This window comes from Clarias gariepinus, chromosome 21 (genome assembly GCF_024256425.1).
Source record: "Clarias gariepinus isolate MV-2021 ecotype Netherlands chromosome 21, CGAR_prim_01v2, whole genome shotgun sequence".
NCBI classification, from domain to species: Eukaryota; Metazoa; Chordata; class Actinopteri; order Siluriformes; family Clariidae; genus Clarias; species Clarias gariepinus.
In genome coordinates, this window is record NC_071120.1 from 8760555 (window position 1) to 8780204 (window position 19650).

At 41.6% G+C, this 19650-nt stretch overlaps 1 protein-coding gene across 3 annotated transcripts in view; it reads right to left on the minus strand.

Annotated features, from left to right (window-relative positions):
- Positions 1 to 19650, minus strand: part of unc5db (unc-5 netrin receptor Db) — a 175904-nt gene that overhangs the window by 94929 nt on the left and 61325 nt on the right. The window lies entirely within an intron of this gene.

The following is a 19650-nucleotide window of genomic DNA, read 5'->3' on the forward strand; positions in this document are numbered from 1 at the left end:
CAGCACTGCGTAGTGTAGTACACTCCCTTCTAACTTTTTTCTTTATGAGGGCTGTTGTTGCAGTAGTTACTAAAGAACAGTCACTACACTTGAACACAAAATAAAAAAATTCTTTATGCGCATGCACTGAGACTGAGCATGGAAGACTATTACCTATAATCCATCAGGGCGCACGAGAGAAGAACCATTGGCTCAGTTGTGATAATGTGATGCTCTGTACAAAAAGCGCAAAAAGAGTCCTCACTCGATTCATCTTGCAAAACGCTGGCAGACCAAGTCACTCGCAATCCAAGGTTTCACTCTACCTGGTCAGCAACACAAGGTTTCCTAGTAACCCAGTGGAGCGTCACACTGCCATCTTGCCTTTTTTCCACTGTGCATCCTGGTGCCTGAGGTAAGTGATGCTCCTGGCCATACACACGAAGTGAAATTAAACATGACTCGTTAGACCAGACCACATTCTTCCTTTGCTTCATGCTCCAGTTCTGATGCTTACATGCTCACTGTCGGTGCTTGCTGTAGTGCACATGGCGCTCTGACTGGTCTACACATATGCAACAGACTGCGATACGCTGTGTCTGATCCAGCTGTCTAGCCATCACAATTTGGTCCGAGTTGCTGAGGATCATTTTTCCTGCTTCCGACACATAGACTTTGAGAAATGTGTGTTGACTTGTTGACTTGTCTAACCGCATACTACCCCTTCACAGGTGCCACAGTAATAAAATAATCTATAGCTGGAGACATTTTACTATGTGTATCCAGCAGAGAAATATTTGTGGTCATATAAGTGGAAATAATGCCTTCATAGTGCAACAGGGAGACGTTAACGAGGGAATAGAGCATATAATAATCCTGACAAGGAAAATGTCCTATGTGTGGGCGTAAAGCTGCTTATTTCTAAACCCAAATGTTTTTTACATGAACCGACCATGCTGCTTGGAATGTGTTTACTTTAAAGCACACTAGAGCTACACACTTTCTAAGTGCATTAAAAAAAAATACAGTCATGTGCAGTTTGGAGTTTTGTTCCAAGCAGCACGTTCTTCATCTCCGTTTCTCTTCAGAGGAGATTGCTGTACATAGCACTCATCCTGGAAGTGTTGCATGAATTAGGCAGGACTGCCTTTGATTAGCTGCATCCAAACACATTCGGAAATCATCATTATTCATGCCAGCGCTGATTTGATCCACAGACTGCCTACTTAATTACAAATTGAGTGGGACGATACCGATCCATTTACATGTGATTTAACTTGGAAGATTTTTTCAGTTGAGTATCAAGCTGCAGATGGTGAGCATCAGTGATTGTGCCAGTGTTCAGCTCTCATTCACCCTTGGAAACTCATGAAACTTTTTTTTCTCATTTAAGTCAGACGTTTTTCAACTGGAGTTTCCACCTGGTCAGTTGTTCACGGGCTGAAACTAAAAAAAAAATACAAAGAAAGCGAGAGACAGACGAGACTGGTTGAGTGACAATCTGAAAATTGTTTCGGCGGCTGAGCGAGATTGCACGATCTGCTTCGGAGAGAACAGGTCCGTGACCTGAGGACAGAATTCATTTTGCTCGCACTTCACCGTACACCTTGTTGACGGCAGGTGACGCGAATCAGGCGTATTTATGCGTTTTTCGAGTACCTCGATGAGAGCTACTCGTTTTCAGACAAGCTCGAATCTATAAGTGAATCTGATTGTGGTCCCTGTGTTAACCATCTTGCGTACACTCCCCATCCCCCCCTGCCTCCGAGGATAAGCAGGCTGATTGCTCAATACACTCTGTCATGACGGAAGCGGGGACAATAAAAGTGAGTTCGTTTTCTATCACCGCTTCCAATCATCACGCTCATGTTTAGCATCAGAGTGAGGGAGGAAATGCAGAGCTGCTACACATTCGCTGGCGACGGATGGAAGAAAAAGTCTAAAGTTTTCTTCACCTTTGCTTGCTGATGTCATGAATTAAACATCCTGTGCTGCTTTATCAGATCCCCCTTGCACATGTGCTTCCACGTCACTTTTCCATTCTATTCAAATCCGATGCCACATATGAAACATTATTTATGAAAATCTGGTCAGCGCAGTGCAAAGGGCGGTACAAAAATAAATAAATAAATAGATAGAGTGCGGTTCTGTCATGTATGAAATTGCATTATGGAAGCAAAATACCGTGCCGAATTATGCTGAGGGATCAGCACACAAGGGCGCTCGGAGAAAGATTAAGACGAGTGTGTTTGCACGCGCTGTCATCTAAATGCAAACCTGCATTGATTTGTCCACTTATTACCACCGAAAAATGCACTAGTACGAGGACACGGTTACGCGCCAACACCTGATCCATGGTCCACTAGCTCAAAGGCATGACCTTGTATTAGCAAAAAAGATCAGGAATCAATGTCCTGGTCAGGACCCATGACCAAATCTTTTAAAAAGGACAACGTATTTTAAGAATGTTGTCCTTTATAGCGGGAATGACATCAGAAATGTCCATACTGTGCGTTATGTAGAATTTACGAGCTACTATTTCATAACTTTAAATCTCCGTAGGAACACTATGTGGAGTTATGCTTCGTGCTGTAGGAACCACTCACTGTCCACTTTATAAAAAAAAAACAGCAACTCTTTACAACCATGGTGAGCAGAAAAGCATCCTGACAAGTGAAACTTTACTGAAGAACTGAAGAGGAACCAGAATCTCAGGCTAGAGTGGGCACATAGGCACCCTGAAGGAACACTACATCCCAGCAGGCTCCTACGGAATTTGGCCGTATGTCAAAATTGAAACCAGAGGCCGAAAGCAAATCCCTCCCAAACCAGCGTTCACTAGAGAGAGTGTTTACAACCTATATGCCATTACATCCATCCATTCACACTCCTTGGAAACAGGCAGCTTCTCTGGTTCTTCGCCTCTTCTTTTTACTTAAATCCAGCAAAAATCTACAGCAGCTGCTGAAACTGAAATCGATATCCGTCAAAAAGCTCCTAATTACGAACCATCTTCATTACCGTGCACCGATTCAGCGCGGCGTTGTAACGAGGTATAAAAGCAAGCCTCGTAATGAGAACGCAGGGTCCGGGGAAAGCTTCTGACTGGCCCTGGGTTCTCTTTGCCTCGCTCTAATTACGCACCCTCTGCGTTTTAGCAATGCCCCGCGCGCTCGACGCCTGTCAAAAGGTAACAGATAATTGGAACAAGGTGACAATCTACGCTCCATAAAGCGGGAGGGGAGCCGCTGTCGGCTGCTCACCTCATGATCGATGCTCGTAAAAGAGCGGCCTCTAATGAAGGCAGGTGGGCGGCCCGCCGATAAGTCACTTATTTTCCCATTACGCTCGTTAAGTTTTACTCAGCCTCTTGACTGTTGGTGCGCTTCGGCTTTCTGCTGAGGAAAAAACTAGGGGTCGCTGACATGGGTGTGTGTTTTCAAATGAGGGTGGATGGAGCACACGAGGGATAATTCTTTAGGGGAAAAAAACATTGTGCGTTTAATTCGGGATTCGATTCTCTGTTGCTTATATGAGTGCAGTACACATAAGGGCACTAAAAATAAGCTTAGATTCGGGATTTGTCCTGCTCTCAACGACTGCCGCTGTACACTGATTGAGCTTTGCATTCCATGGACAAGTGTATAGTGCACAAGAGTACATGCCACACCCTGTATGGTATATGTTGAGTCATTTGGATCAGATCCTTTCATGCTGTCTTGTGGCAATGTGTCTCATTTTATCCGGGGCTTCAATTCCCCACTTACTGTATAAGTGGACTAGCAGGTATGAAATAATGATTTCTCTCTAAATAATAAAAGGCTAGGGAGTGATTGCGTACTCCACTCACTAGTCCCTGTGTAGGCCCCCTGCGTACGGAGTCTTTTACACCCCATGTAGAGCACTAAATCTCCAACAAGAGAGATATTAAGGATTCCCATCCTACTCTATATGAGCTACCGGCTTTTAAACCTCTGTATATGTAGTGCACTATATCTCCAGAATATATGGCCAATATTTGTGGTCACCTACAGCGGCACTATAAAGTAGATCTATAATATAATAATGTCTCCTTCCCTCTATGTAGCGCACATTATGTCTCATAAAGCGAACGGAATAGTGTATATAACGATGATCCTAATAGAAAAACGTCCTAACGGGACGAGAACAGGGTGGAATAACAGTCCTGCGTGTTGCATGTGGGGCTTTTTTTAGGAGCCTATGATTAGTTACGGTCTCATTCGGCGCTTCGGTACGCCTCGCGCGCTGCTTTGGGAATCTAAATCCGGCGAAAAGGGCGCACGCGTTCGCGCAAAGAGGGTTATGAGATCCTAATAGGATGAGGGCGATGTGAAATACAGCCTTTATGATGCTGACAAAAAGACGGTTTCTTTATATAGGAGCGCTTGGTTATGACAGAAATATGTAGCTCATATGTTTATATAATTTTTTTTAATTTTTTATAAATAATAAAAAAAATGCCCTAAGCGAGAGGTGATGTGATGGAAAACTGTGTGACAGCTCTTTCCCGTTCAAGTCGGTTACACACTTCCAGCGCTGGAAAAGCCCTGGTGCTTTAACACTTACTGGGAAAGATGGGTAGAAATACGTGTGCATGTGTGTGTGTGTGTGTGTGTGGGAAAGTGTTACATGGTGGGTAGGCTCAGGCTCAGGCTCAGCAGGCTCGGGGATTCGTTTTTGAAGGCAGAAGTGTCAAAAAGGAGTGTCAAGATAATCCCCATCCTTCTAGAAAAGACTGAGAGAGAGAAAGAGGTTGAGAAAGAAAGAGAGAGAGAGAGAGAGAAAAACGCAGGGGAACTCTACTTATGTGCTCAATCTGTCTCTTGCTTTTGTAACCTCTACGTGAACCGTGAGAGGATAGATTCATTCAAGCGGCGTGTAAAGAAAAAAAACACACACACACACACACACACACACAGACGCACATGTACAGTATGCAGCCGGCCGGTCGATCCGAGAGACGCACAGGCCTCGCTGTAATAGAAGAATTTAAATGGATAAACTTGTGCGCAGACGTCGGGCGCTTTAATGTTCCCGAGGGGAAGATTTGTAAAGAAACACAACAGGTGCTGTTAAAGGGTGTCTGAGTGAAGACGGCACCTGTTACGCACGTCCCGTGGGTGCATGGAGGCAATAAATAAATAAATAAAAGACTTGCATGCCCGTATCATGTGAGTGTCACACAGTTACACCATTATGGCACACACACCCATACACACACACACACACACACACATACATGCAGCCTGCTAAGGGTTTGAAAAAGAGCCCTCGATGCTAGCGCAATCAATCTGAAAGGTTAGATCTGCTACAAAACAAGCGGCGTGTCCGTTCGGCTGCGCTCCATGAAGGGCAATTACACATCTGACGCGGTGTGACCCATCGCCAAGGCTCACGGCTGGATGCTTCGGGAATAATTACGGACTGTAGATCAGCTGGCATTCTCTCTCTCTCTCTTATTCTCTCTATCTTTTTCTGAAAAGGCCAGGAACTCTGGCTGACACACACTGGCTTTGTCAGTTATCGACACCCCGTCGTTGATCCGCTTCGGCTTGATTCCACTAGGAATGACCGTACAGCTATACGGATCTTCGCTTTACAGCACTCCAGAGTTTTATTTTCATTCATTTTCTTTTTTTTTTTTTTTTTTTGGCCTTAAGCTGAAAGCAAGTGCAACATGGAGCAAGAACTGGACACCTAGCAGGAGGTCAAGCAGTGATTTCATCGTCTTTGCAGTTCTCTCCATACTGTAGACGTCGGGGGGGGAAAAAGGAATAAAAATAATAACAATGATTGTACAAAAGATAAAAATGCACCATTAAGTCTGGAGCAGTGGTCGTTATGTAGTAAAATGGCATTAAAAAAAAATCTGTATCAAATAGCTAAGACCAGACCGCTCTTCCACTCGTTCTCAGTCCTAATACTCTTTCCTACTGTAGCATCGGGCCATTTTCTTCCCTCAGCACTGTGACTTCTCAGATTTCTCCTTCTCTCCTTGTCAGATTCACTTACCAACAAAATACATGTGAGTGTGTTTTTGCTGGGGGATGTTTGAAAAAAAATATATATATATTTTCTGGCATTGTATATATATATATATATATATATATATATATATATATATATATATACCATAAGTGCTGAATTTGCTGGAAAAAAAAAACCCTCACCCACGCACTCTCACACACTCACACGTGCAAGTTGTGAGGTGTGTGTCTTCCACGGTTCCTGAAGAAACTCTAAGATTTGCCTCTGCTGGCTTTGACTGGGCACAGTAATGAAGCCCACTGAGGAGTTTTCCACTTTCCTGCTGCGCTCGTGCAATTCGACTCTGGCTGCAAAGTGTGTTAAATAAGTTCAGGCCTCCCCTGGTGGAAATGCAGGAAAGGGAATAGGCAGAGAATGAACAGGAAGGAAAGGAGGCGACTTAGTGTCGTAGTTGTGTTGATAGCTAGATGGATGGACGACAGAAGAGAGACACGAAGCGTGTTTCTTTTTCTTCATATCGTGACGCGACGTGTCATCGGTTGAACAGTTCTGAGAATTATCGTTACCACTCCCACCACAAGTGGCAAGTCCAGAACAGAATCTTTGATGAATTACCCCTGAGCCCTGGAGAGAGTTTATAGTCATGCTCTTGGAACTCTGGATTCTACCCAAAATGGCACAGGGACACAGTATGTAGAACTGTGTGTGGAAAGAATAGAAAGTAATAATTGAAACACTAATTTCATTGGACCGATTTTGGCTTTGATTATGGCCATGGCATCATTTCAATAAGCCTGTGCAATGCCACAACATTTATTTCCATCCATTAACTTCCAAGCTCTTGTGTTGATGATGGAAGAATCGGACCGCTGCGTAAAGGCTTCTCCAGCGCATCCCAAAGATTCTCAGTGGGGTTGAGGTGGAGGCCAATGCATGCCTCATGCTGCCTGAACCACTCTTTCACTATGATTTCTGGCATCGTCATTTTGGAATATGCCTGTGCCACCAGGGAAATAATACATCCATTCGATGGAAAAAAATGATTATTCAGTATATATTCAGCTGACCTAATATTTCGGAGACATACTGTACAGTAACATCGCTGAACCTGAGCCTGTCCAACAGAAGCAACCCCAGATCATAACACTGTGTCCACAAGCTTGAAGAACAGGCAGTAGGCATGATGGAACATTTACATATTTGGCAGACGCTCTTATCCAGAGCGACTTACATTTTTATCTCATTACACATCTGAGCAGTTGAGGGTTAAGGGCCTTGCTCAAGGGCCCAACAGTGGCAACTTGGTGGTTTTGGGGTTTGAACCTGAGATCTTCCAAACCGTAGTCCAATGCCTTAACCACTGAGCTACCCCTGGCCTACATCGCTGGTCACTCTGGAACAGGGTAAATCTGGACTCATCAGACCACATCACCTTTCTCCAATGCTTCATAATCCAATTTTTATGCTCTCCAGTAAACCGAAGCCGTTTCACCTACTGATTAGTTTATCTTAAGGCTACGCAGCTGTTTAGTCCCAGTCCCTTAAGTTCAAGTCAAGAAAACTTGTTGCAAGTGAACCCTATTAATCACTGCAGTAATTATCCATTAGAAGGCTCTTACCTATTTGCTTAGTTAAATCCAGGTGGTGACTTTTTTTTCTTTTTTTTTCTTTTTTTTTTTTTTTAGCCAGGCAGTGCATAAATCTATACACTTCACCCGGAGCTGGATTATTCGAACTGAAGTCAGTCGAGTGAACGCTACTACTGAATTACTGCTGTTTAAAAAAATCCATCTGCTGAGTTAAATTCATTTGAGATGCACGTATGAAGTGCAGGAAGAAGCACAGACACACACACACACAAAACCCTTGGGCTTAAAGCTTTTGGAGGTTTGACAAAAGTGTTCAAACGTATCAGTTTTGTCGCTTGTGTAAAATCTAAAAAAAAAAAAAAAAAACGAATTTAGCCTTTCTATTATTTCAGGTTGAAAAAGTGGAATGATTTTGTCAGATGTGATTCCAGAAAGCGATAGTGACCATTCGAGAGCACAGGGGGCGGAGCTTTCAAGCAGTGCTGGTTAATATCAGAGAGTTGAAAAGGTAAACTTTTTAGCTCGTACTGTGTGTCAAAAGACATTTATTGAACATCTCAAGCCTTAGAGTGTTTTTTTTCTTGTTTCGCATTAAACATATATTTTGGTATTCTGTTGTGATTCTTAACCAGATTGCTGTAATCATTGCTCATGTTTTATTTCTTATTCATGAGCTTCATGCCTTGTGTTTGCTCTTTTATTTGAGCAAACTGCGAGGAATTTATTCAACACAAGTTAACAATAACACTTTTTTTTTATTTATTTTAGCTCACCTCGATGTGCACTACTAATGTGCAGTGTGTAAATAACAATAATAAAACTCCTACAAGCAGCTGTTGGAAAAAAACACTCCATAGACCTTTTTTAAATCAATCATCTCAGCTGCTAAATTGTTTCTGGCATTAATGGAATTTTTTTATTCATTTACTTTTGCTCGGGAAAACGTCAGGCCGTAACTCGATTAGTCTTTCCGCGGTAATACCCCGTGCAAACGGCTTCGTCTTCGCTTCGTTCTCTGTCTAACCATATATTGACCGGTATAAAAGGCAATCGTCGGGAATTATCGCGATATGAAATTTTAATCCCGGCTCTACCTCTACGCAGGTAAAATGAGACCTCTGTATGCTCACAGGCTCCTCCAGCGCTTGCTCGTGCATGGAAATGATTTGGCTTTCAGAGCCATGCTTCAGTGTGAGGAAAGCGGAAAAAAATATATATATATAAAGAGGCTTGGATCTGTCATCTGTCATCATGACTGGCGAAGAAAAAAGAAAGAAAAAAGAAAAAAAACTAATTTGCTCTCAGAAATGAACTGGCTCTGAGAAAATAAGTGCTTTAATCAAACCCAATTTTCCACCTCATGCATAAACAATAGAAATATTTTTGGTGGAATCACAGAATCTGTCGCTTCTTTAACACAACTCAAACATCCTGATTAAACCACTTTTCATATTACTGGACAGGATGAGGATGAGGTTATGTGTGTGTGTGTGTGTGAAGATTTGATCCAATTAATGAAATATAATAAATCAGTTCCTGTTTAAAAAAAAAAATAAAAAACAGCTCTAAATTACCAACCTGACACTAATCTGAGCTGATTCTTCGAAACCTTACAAGGTCACTGAGTCTTGGTTAATCATCGAGCCACTCAGTGGGTGCTTGTATCATTCAAGTCGTGCCTCTGAGATGAGTGATACGCACTGTATGTATAAAATCCAGTGGCAGGGTGACAAGGCCAGGGCTAGATACCTGTCTTCATTGGCGAGGGAGCGTGACCGCTTCATTAATAATACCTAATGGCTCGGGCGATCTGAAGAGCGCGCTGATCTCTTTGATGTGGAAATCGCTTCGTTCATATTCCAGGTGCCGTGCCAGGCGGCGGTGTTCACACAGCACGACACGAAACGTGAAGCATGATGCATGAAACGCGGCCACTAAAATGGAGACCAGAGGGAATTTCTGGCAGTCTTTTTTCTTTCAGCATGTTCGACTCATCTCTTTACTTGTTTAACTGGAAAACGAGCTTGGGTAAACAGCAAGTATTTGATTAACCAAGATGTGAAGTTGACATTATGTCCACCGAATGACCTTTAGTTGTGCAAACATTTGCCAAACCTGTACGGAATGTCATTTTCACGACAATTTATTTAGCTCTGACAGTCCAGGGGTCTTGAACCTGGATGGTCTTTTTCCATCTTTTCTTCCCCCCTCCTTCGTCCAATCTTCCTCTGCTAGAGTGTGTCCTTATTCCCCCGGTGAGATAATAGCCCTCGCTGGCCCGGTCAGGAGGTAAATTAAATCTCTGCAGAGGGAAGCCGCTGATTTATTTACCAGCTGGGTTATAGGGCCATGCCTGGGATCCAGGGGAAACGACCTGTACGGCCGAGAACACACAGCCGCGGATAAATCTACTTTAATACCCCGCTGCAAGAAAGCCGGAGAAACTGAGCCGTTGTTTCAGCTGTGGAAATTGCCAGCAAATCTCACTCGCTAACGAGCTTCTGCTGAACATAAGCTTGGGTGTCGGAGCTCATTTGAGCTATCATTAGCCACCAGAAGGCCGTCCCCGGGGTTTCTGCACATGATGATAAGCAATGCAATACGTATGACATCATTTCACGTAACAAATTTAATATGCATGAAGCAAATAATTGTTCATTTTAGAGCCGCCCCATGCTCATCTCTATTACGTCAAAAAAATAAATAATAATCCAGGCACAGAAGAAAAAACCCCCCTGTCTTTCATGAAACTGTTATTTAATGCAATCTTGCAAATGATTTCCTTTTTTTTATTCTTTATTTTTACATTTTTTTTCTTTCGGGCTGTGATAACATTTAAACCCACACAATGTCATTACAAAGGGGAAAAGCCACTCTGACCTGGTGTTGATGCGAGCGTGAGCAGCATGGCAAACGGCTCAGGGCAGGAGAACACACGCGCAGTGAGCCGCCATGCTCCAGGAGGCTGGTGTGAAATCGCTCAGGCATGACCACCGTTGCTGTGACACGCCGGATCCTATGCGCTGATGGACACGGTGCTCTTACAAACTGTTTTCCGAGCCCAAAGTTATTTTAAAGTGAGGTTTCTCTCCACTTCAGAAGGAGTTAAGCTTCAGCCACTGAGTAACAAAGGAAACCCGAGCAGACCCGTCTGTTTGCTGCTAGCTTGGGGAACTATATTTTTGGTGCGACTTAATTAACACCGTGGAGTTTTGTCAGTGATAGTGCTGCAGTAATGAGACTAATTGCATTTCTACTGCACTCCTTGTATAATAAAGTGTATAATAAGCTACGGCCTGAATCAGTGGTGTAGGCTCTGGCGTTGAAGAGGTGGAGGTAGGATCGCAGCTTTATATAGCGCAAGTGCTAGACGCATGCTTTTCCTTTATATATTACAAAGCGAAACTCCCCCCCACCCCCCACCTTACCTGAAATCATCCTAAATCCGATTAGCTAATTTGGGTAAACACTGGACTCACGATTATTTATCATTACACTTTTTAGCTGAATTGAGAACATGGTGTTATTGCACTTCACCATTTTAGCCTTCTGTTTCAACAGAAAACCCATTTACACTGGATGTTCTAATATAGTTATGTATTCCTTCACATTACATCAGCAAACAAATTAAGAAAAAGAACAACAACAAAATAAGCCACCATACTACACTGTTATAGGTTTGTTGCAAAAAAAATAATCAACAACAGGATAGTGTGAGGCAGAGTGTTATAAAGCTAAGTTCATACTAAAGTTGCTTCCCACTGCGCAATGTGACGTCGTAGTCACGTCTTTTCCATGTCATTTTTGGACATCCAATTACCGTCTTTTGTAAGATAGGAATAAGGTGGATAGGCTAGGCTACCATGATTTTTTTAAATATAAAATATAATTTACATAAATTTATATATATATCTTTTTTTAGTACTGCGGTGTTTTACCGCCCGAAGGATCTTGAAGAACGAGTGAGCTTGCTTGCTGCCCAATGCTAATGGCTGGGAGTACTTTATTTACACACGGCACTGTATAGCATGAGCAACACATTTACCTGGAACCTACACCCAATTCAGCCTAGAATGAACCAGAGAACATTCAGCAGGTCGCAAACACCCTAACACACAAACATGGCCGAGGACACTAGCCCAAACAAACTTCCCCAACATGGTGAACACACGGAAACCCTCCCGCAATGCATGATGGTCGTCAGCTGCCGCCCCGCCTACGCCTCAATGCAATATAAGATACAAATTTTAATTACTTGATTATAGGCTACCTAAAATAAAATAAAAACTGTTAGGGAAACAGGAAAATGTAAAAAAAAAAAAAAAAAAATATATATATATATATATATATATATATATATATATATATATATATATATAAATAAATATATAAATAAATATATGGTCTACCAAATAAATAAATAGCCATACAGATAATAAATCTTGTTTGTTTATAAATAATCTGTATTCATATGTATAATCATATGTTGCTAGGCTCTATTTTGTAAAACACATTTACTGCCACTGCCATAGACGTCCAAATGACGTCCCAAAAAAAATAAGCCAGATTAGGTCAAATGTTTAACGTCAAAATGACGTCCAAGTTGGGTCATTGTTAGACGTATAAATAGTGGACCTAGTTTGGACGTCGAATAGATGTCCAGAATTGGTCATGGACCGACGGACCCAATATAGACATGATCTGCACGTCTATCCGACGTCCAATGTTTAGTGGGTTGTTGCAGGAATGTCCGGCACTACAGCACTGGCACTGGAGACTCCTTTCATAGCATAACCATCTCCCCAGATTATGTATTGTGCATCTCCATATTAGAATTGTGACTCAGAATTGATCTGACCAATCAGAATTGAGAATTCAACAGCACTGCATTATATATACTGTAAATATATATATAAAATAAACAACTCTTGTATTCCCTAATTTTCTCCAATTTGAAGCTAGATTGTGGTAAATTAACGAATAAAGCTAGGTACAATCACCCCCCCAAAAATGTGGCTAATTGAAGATTCCTTTAATATTTTTTTTTCTACGCCTATAATTATCTAAGTATCTTAACTCTTAAACAGATAACGTAAGATGTAAAGAAGCATGAAGAGGTTTCTTTCAAAATAAATATTATTTATTAGTATGTGCACAAAGGGGATGCCACAAGCTGTTAATCATCTGTTTAAAGCTTGTTGTGTGAGTGAGCGAGTATGAGAGCTAGAGATAGTAAGTGAGAGAAAAAGAGAGCGACAGAGAGAGAGAGAGAGAGAGGACGATCTCCCCTGTGTCCTCATTAGACTTACTGACTTCATTTACCCTGTAGTCCAAAGCTGTTTATTGCGAACACTTTCGAAATAAAAGACTAAACTCACACCTGAGAATAAAACAAATATTTCCAGTGTAGATGTTTCACAATATTTCAGGTGTTTTAAAATTTAGATGATGCCATTATATGTAAAACATTACTCATAAATAATTTAGACTTCCATTGTCTAAACCTACTAACATTTTTAAATGATAAATCTAATGCTTTGTAGCTATAAATTTCTATTTTTGCAATCAGCAAAGTAGAAACACAACGAAATATACAGTATATAATACAAATTCTGTTAAAGGTGTTCGTTCGAACAGAAATTTAGATTTTTTTTTAAAAAAAGCGAGTTTAGAACTGCGCACATTTACTTCATTGCAGTACTTAAGTACATATTTCACTCATCTGTTTTATTAGCGGGTACTTTTATCCTCTATCCGTACTCTTACTTAACTACAGTGCATCTCTGCATGGTGTTGCGTTACCTAACGGCAGTGGTGTGTAGTATTTGGCGCAGGAATTTCGCCAATTGCTGACCCTTAATGTGTAATTGTGTGACTTTCTTTTCCTTCTAAGCATGCCTTATAATATAACAGGTGTTTAAAATCTGAAGCAGAGCTGGTTGAAAACTAGTTCAAATATATTCCGATAATATTCCTATAGTAAGGTAAAATGTAACTGAAAATTTAGTGTAATTTCCAAAGCACACTTACACTTGCCTGTGTTTTGGTTGTTCAGACAGTCATGGCGCAGGAGATATATTTCCTGGAATGGTTGTTTACTTTCTCCAGTAGTGGCCTTCAAACATGACCACAAATTTTCGCAGAATTAGCTCATGAAACAGTTTTATTAAAGCAACAGTAAGACCAAAAATCATGACCTTTATTGTCAAGGCACTTCCTGTTTGCGAGACCATTGCTGGCTAGAGCAGCAGATGGAAGTCGGAGCTGCTTTTGCACAATTTTATTATGTTTTCTGGGTAAAAAATTATTCTTTAAGTTCTTTAGCCTTTTGTTCGAAGGGTCGCCACAGCAGACCAACTGATCCGCAAAACATTTTGGCACAGGTTTTATGACGTTCCTGACGCAAACCCTTCCTACCCACACACACACACATTTTTTTCAAGACTTGGGACCGGCACTGCTTCCAGTGGGCTGGGGGTTTGGGCATTGGCTGGGAATCGAATCCGGGCTTTCCGCATGGCAAGAAACCTACCACTGAGCCACCAATGCCCTTCAAGTTCTTTAGCCTTTTATTATGTATTTATTTTTATATATTAACTATTTAATGCAGTAGGCTTATTATAAATCACTTGTCAAATGGGTCTTTTTTCTATTAGATTACATGGTTGGAACTAAGTGTTGTATAATATAAAGTTTTCAGCAATTTAAATACACTACTTCAGCATGATCAGTATTGACAAGAAAGATTTCATTCATGAATACAACGGTTTATAACTAAATTGCACATGGTTGAAAGTATAACTATGGATGCTATTGCTGCAGTAATAAAACAGGATTCATGCTTTATTACTTGTGTATTTGTAACATCGTATGTAATTTTGTATTGACTTATAATACATTAAAGATGTACTTTAATTTTACTAATGACTATAAGTGTGCTAATGTGTTTATGTGTTTAAGTGTTTAGGTATACTTGAAATTGTTCGACTGTAGCACATAAAACGTACACTTAATACTCTTAAAATTGTGATTTTTATAATTGAATTAAAACTTAAATACATGTATTTAGGTACAAAATTATTGTTCCAAAGTAGCAAACTTCAAGTATATTTAAGGAATATCACAATAGAGGTAGTGCTGTTGTACTAAATATCAGCACAGAATCTAAAGATATCCCAGCTGTATTGATATTCATTAGGCCAGCATGACCTCAGATATGATATTGCCTTTATACAAACAGTACTACAAACATTTGTTATTCACAGATTGTAATTTGGTGGTGAACAGTCCTGTAAATCATTTGATATTCTCTTATATTTCTGTTTATTCAGCTTTACAATATCAGCTACTTTAACTTCCAGGTCCCAGGGTTAAATGCCAAATGGTGTTAAATCGAATGCTTGTGCTCTAGGGTGTACAATCACTTCCACACTCTAAGTAGTGCCCTTGATAAGGGGTTAGAGATGGATTTGGGATACAGGAAGCTAGTTAGCGTTAGCTGTAAATAAAACAACACAAATGACCCAGAGACAATTTGAAATGAAAATAGAAAATAGACGCAGATATTATGTAGACAAAGTTGTTGCTTAAGATATTGTATACAATTTTTATTAAATTGTATTGAAATGAATGCTGTTGTATTAAATCATGAAAAGGCTTCAATAATTGAATTTAAATGTGGGTTCTGAGGGGGCATTTGCTGTCGCCACCTCATTACTGTGGACTGTGGCATGTAAAACATAGAAAAGCTAATGCACATTAATACAAGCCTGAGCTTTGTCACAGCTGCTGTTATAAAAAAAAATAAAAATGAACCGGCACCTCCTGACCAATCCAGAACTCAAGAGGTAGAAAAATAAAAATAGATACTGCTTGTATAATATATGTGAAGTCAGGGCACTATTTCTTCCTCTGCTTTTTTCTTATTAAAAATTGCCTTTAGCAAGTAAACACCTTCTCCTGAACCAGTTTTTTTTAAGCCTCACCTTGAGCCACCTTAGGGTTTTAACGTGAACTTGGCTTGATCTTCAGGGGAACATAAAGTTCCAGGACCTGTGAGGGAGGTGTACATGTGTGGGTTTGAGTTAAAACAGAAATAATTTTTCTTGCAGAACATTTTCAGGTAAATCTGTTACACGAGGGTAAGGCATGGGGCTGTAACACACAGACACAATATCTCTTCACACATAGAGGTGATGAGCTAGGTTCCCACTTGAGGACAGGAGGGTTGGCTGCTTCACAGCCATAGATTTATCGAGCTACTTCAATCTCTGGACGCTCCTCTGCTATTGATCCTGACTTGGCATCAGACAGCAGAATAGAAATCGGTCATGGATTTTAATTAAAGCTAAAAAAGAAAGATTGACTGATGGCGCAGGGTTGTTGGCGTAAGGAATCAATTACGGAATACCAACAGGCCAACGTATTGTGGACAGGTGAACTAATCTAATTCACAAGAAGAGCAGAAAGAAGGGATTCAGTCGTCAGAACAAAGCAAATTCAACTGTCGGCTTCGTTAATCATCAGTGTCATCTTTGGAACATCTGAACGATCAAACTCTGGTTTCTTTGGAGTGGATTGAAAAGCTTGATTCACAGTCAAATCCTCCAAACCTTTATGTTGTTGCATTGATTAAGGAAACCAGGCAATTTTTGGCTGGACCCCAGGGCGATTAAAGAAGACCAGAAGCCACTGAGGAAATTGACATTTTCTCAACCTGGAACGCTGCCTCAGAGGTCACCTCGTCTGCGTCTACCTGGAGCTCTGCCTCAGAAGTCACCCTGTCTGCCTCAACCTGGAGCTCTGCCTCAGAGGTCACCTCGTCTGCGTCAACCTGGAGCTCTGCCTCAGAGGTCACCTCGTCTGCGTCAACCTGGAGCTCTGCCTCAGAGGTCACCTCGTCTGCGTCAACCTGGAGCTCTGCCTCAGAGGTCATCCCGCCTGCCCTAACCTGGAGCTCTGCCTCAGAGGTCACCCCGTCTGCCTTAACCTGGAGCTGTGCCTCAGAGGTCATCCCGCCAGCCTCAACCTGGAGCTCTGCCTCAGAGGTCACCTTGTCTGCGTCAACCTGGAGCTCTGCCTCAGAGGTCACCCCGCCTGCCCTAACTTGGAGCTCTGCCTCAGAGGTCACCCCGCCTGCCCTAACCTAGAGCTCTGCCTCAGAGGTCACCCTGCCTGCCTTAACCTGGAGCTGTGCCTCAGAGGGCATCCCGCCAGCCTCAACCTGGAGCTCTGCCTCAGAGATCACCTCGTCTGCGTCAACCTGGAGCTCTGCCTCAGAGGTCACCCCGCCTGCCCTAACCTGGAGCTCTGCCTCAGAGGTCACCTCGTCTGCGTCAACCTGGAGCTCTGCCTCAGAGGTCACCCCGCCTGCCCTAACTTGGAGCTCTGCCTCAGAGGTCACCCCGCCTGCCCTAACCTAGAGCTCTGCCTCAGAGGTCACCCTGCCTGCCTTAACCTGGAGCTGTGCCTCAGAGGGCATCCTGCCAGCCTCAACCTGGAGCTCTGCCTCAGAAGTCACCTCGTCTGCGTCAACCTGGAGCTCTGCCTCAGAGATCGCCCCGCCTACCTCAACCTGGAGCTCTGCCTCAGAGGTCACCCCGTCTGCCCCTTCTTTTCAGATGGCTTTGGTTTCACAAGGTTGTTCTCGTATATCTTGCACTGGAGCTGCAGTGAACATGCTTTCTGGCATGCATGTATTTATGTATTCATTTATTTACATACATTTTATATTGACACTTCAAACAAAAGACTTCATTCTTTTTGTGTTGACTAGCTTCAGTGCCTTAGCTTATACAGAATAGGGGTTCTGTACTGTCTCACCTGTATTCATAAATGAACTGTGAATTAAATCTGGACTCCCTTGAATCTGTTTGTGTATTAAATTGAATAAAAAATCCACAGCTTAACTACCTGTGGATAAAAATGCAAAAATGCTTCACGATTTTACCCTTTAAACCTCACACACCCACTCATCGTCATTTTCATTAAAAAACAAAGGCCTGCGAAAGACAAACATATTGCAGCATCTTTTCTTTCCTTCTGTGTTGAGGTTTCTGTGAGGAACATTTATTATTTGCCACAACCTCAGACACCAGCACACCGACTTAATTTCACTGTAGCTTAATTTTCCCACTTTATTTCATTCTTTTCTTAAACTCTGGTCTGCTGATTTTTTTCCTTTTTTATTTGCTCACTGAAATGACATCTGAATAAATAAAACTGTGTTTTGTATTTCTTATTTTTTCGGAAGTGAGCGTAACCTGAAGGGCATTATTTTAATATCATATGTAAATTAGGGGCTAGTGGGCGGGACCTTGTTGTCGTGCTCCTAAAGCTGATTTCGAAAATATTTTTTTGCACAGTTTTTATAAAAAATAAACAGTGCAATTTTTTTGACAAATAAAAATATTATTTGCTTTATCATCTTAAATATTAATTGGCAGCATAATAGAAGAGTAGATCTAAAGCATTTTAGGAATTTGACAAGCTAAAGATCTTGCTCAAAGCTTCATCTGTGTCTTTCTGTCAGCCCTTCATTCTGAACCACTAGTTCCTCAGTTACCAGCATAAAAACTTAATCACTGGCTTACTCATAAGCACATCAGGAACATTCACTCTTCCTGGGCTGTTTCGTCCATGGGCGCTGGGATTGCATCATATCATGGCCGAGTGTGTGTTTCAGCACCCGGCGCTGCGAATGTGAAGGTGGACCTGCATTAGGAGCAGTCAAGCTTTGAACTCTGCAACCTTCCCTCCAGCTAACACAAGCTGAACGTTGATAATTGGGAGCCGGCAGCACTTGCAAGGCAAGAAATGATCTGCGCTAATTAAGGGCTGTGTCTGAGGTTGAAAAATGGCTAGCGCTATGTCGCTACCTTGCAGCGTGTACCCTCCATCAACATCAATCCCCCATAGATGCCTGAGTAAGAGCTATCAAATGAGCTCTGTCAAAGCGGGGGGGCGAGGGGATCAAGACTAGCATCCAAACCACTGAGATAGCATCCCGCTGAGTGAGGAAGAGAGGAAAAGCTGACAAGTGAGGGAAAAAAGAAAAAAATGTTGTTTTTTTCCCCCTTTACTGAGCTGCTCGAGACACTCTGTGTGGATATAGGAAGCTTGGAGTCAGCAAAGCTCTGGCCTTGGAGAGAAAGCTTAAAAAAGAGAGAGAGAGAAAGAACAATACAGAGTCAGAGTGGAGCTGTAACCTACTTATTACTGTGCGCCTACTTATTTACTTCACACACACACACATTAAGGGTCGGGTATGTTCGGCTGTGCGAGCTGGACGCTATTGGGAAGTTATTGATCGGCAGCATGAATTAACAGCCCGGGCGTGACTTAATCATACAGCCTAAACTAAACAAACAGCAGGAGCCGATCCAACATTCATGAGATTTTCTGATATCAATGTAGTGATGGAAAAATCACTCACGCCCGATGAATTATTTATGTGCTTATACGGTGGTCCGAGGGGAACGGTAATCCTAATGAAAGTGAAAAAAAAAAAAAGCAGGGGAAGCTGAATGCTGTCGAATGATGAATTACTCTTACAGTACATATTTGTTTGGATATTATTTTATTAGGAATGGCAATCGATTCTTCTTCTTCTTCGACAGCCAAGCCAAGGAGACCTGAAACTGAAACCAGGTTCAGGAATATAAGGATTCTTTTTACTGCGCGAGTGTGTATGAATGGAGAAAAAAATGTAAGACATCGACAGAACTGTCCCTCCAAAAACACAGGTTTGGCTCTACCTAAAAGTTTAAAAAGTTTTCTCAGAGGCAAAAAAAAACAACAACTTCTTAATCTTCGGAAGAAGCTAGAGGGAAGGATAGAGGGAGGGGAGAAAGCGAGTGTTTTTGCCCTATTTCCCAATTTAGACATTACAATTTCCTACTCATCAGCTACTGCATTCATTTTTAAAAATACCGTATATATTATATAGTTTTAATATTTTAAATCCAGACAAAACCCAGTACCTGCCTAATAGTTTGGACAGAAAAAAAAAAACATAAAAACACAAAACAAATGAAGAAGTGCTACAAAAAGCTCCGCAATTTTATAAAGCAAG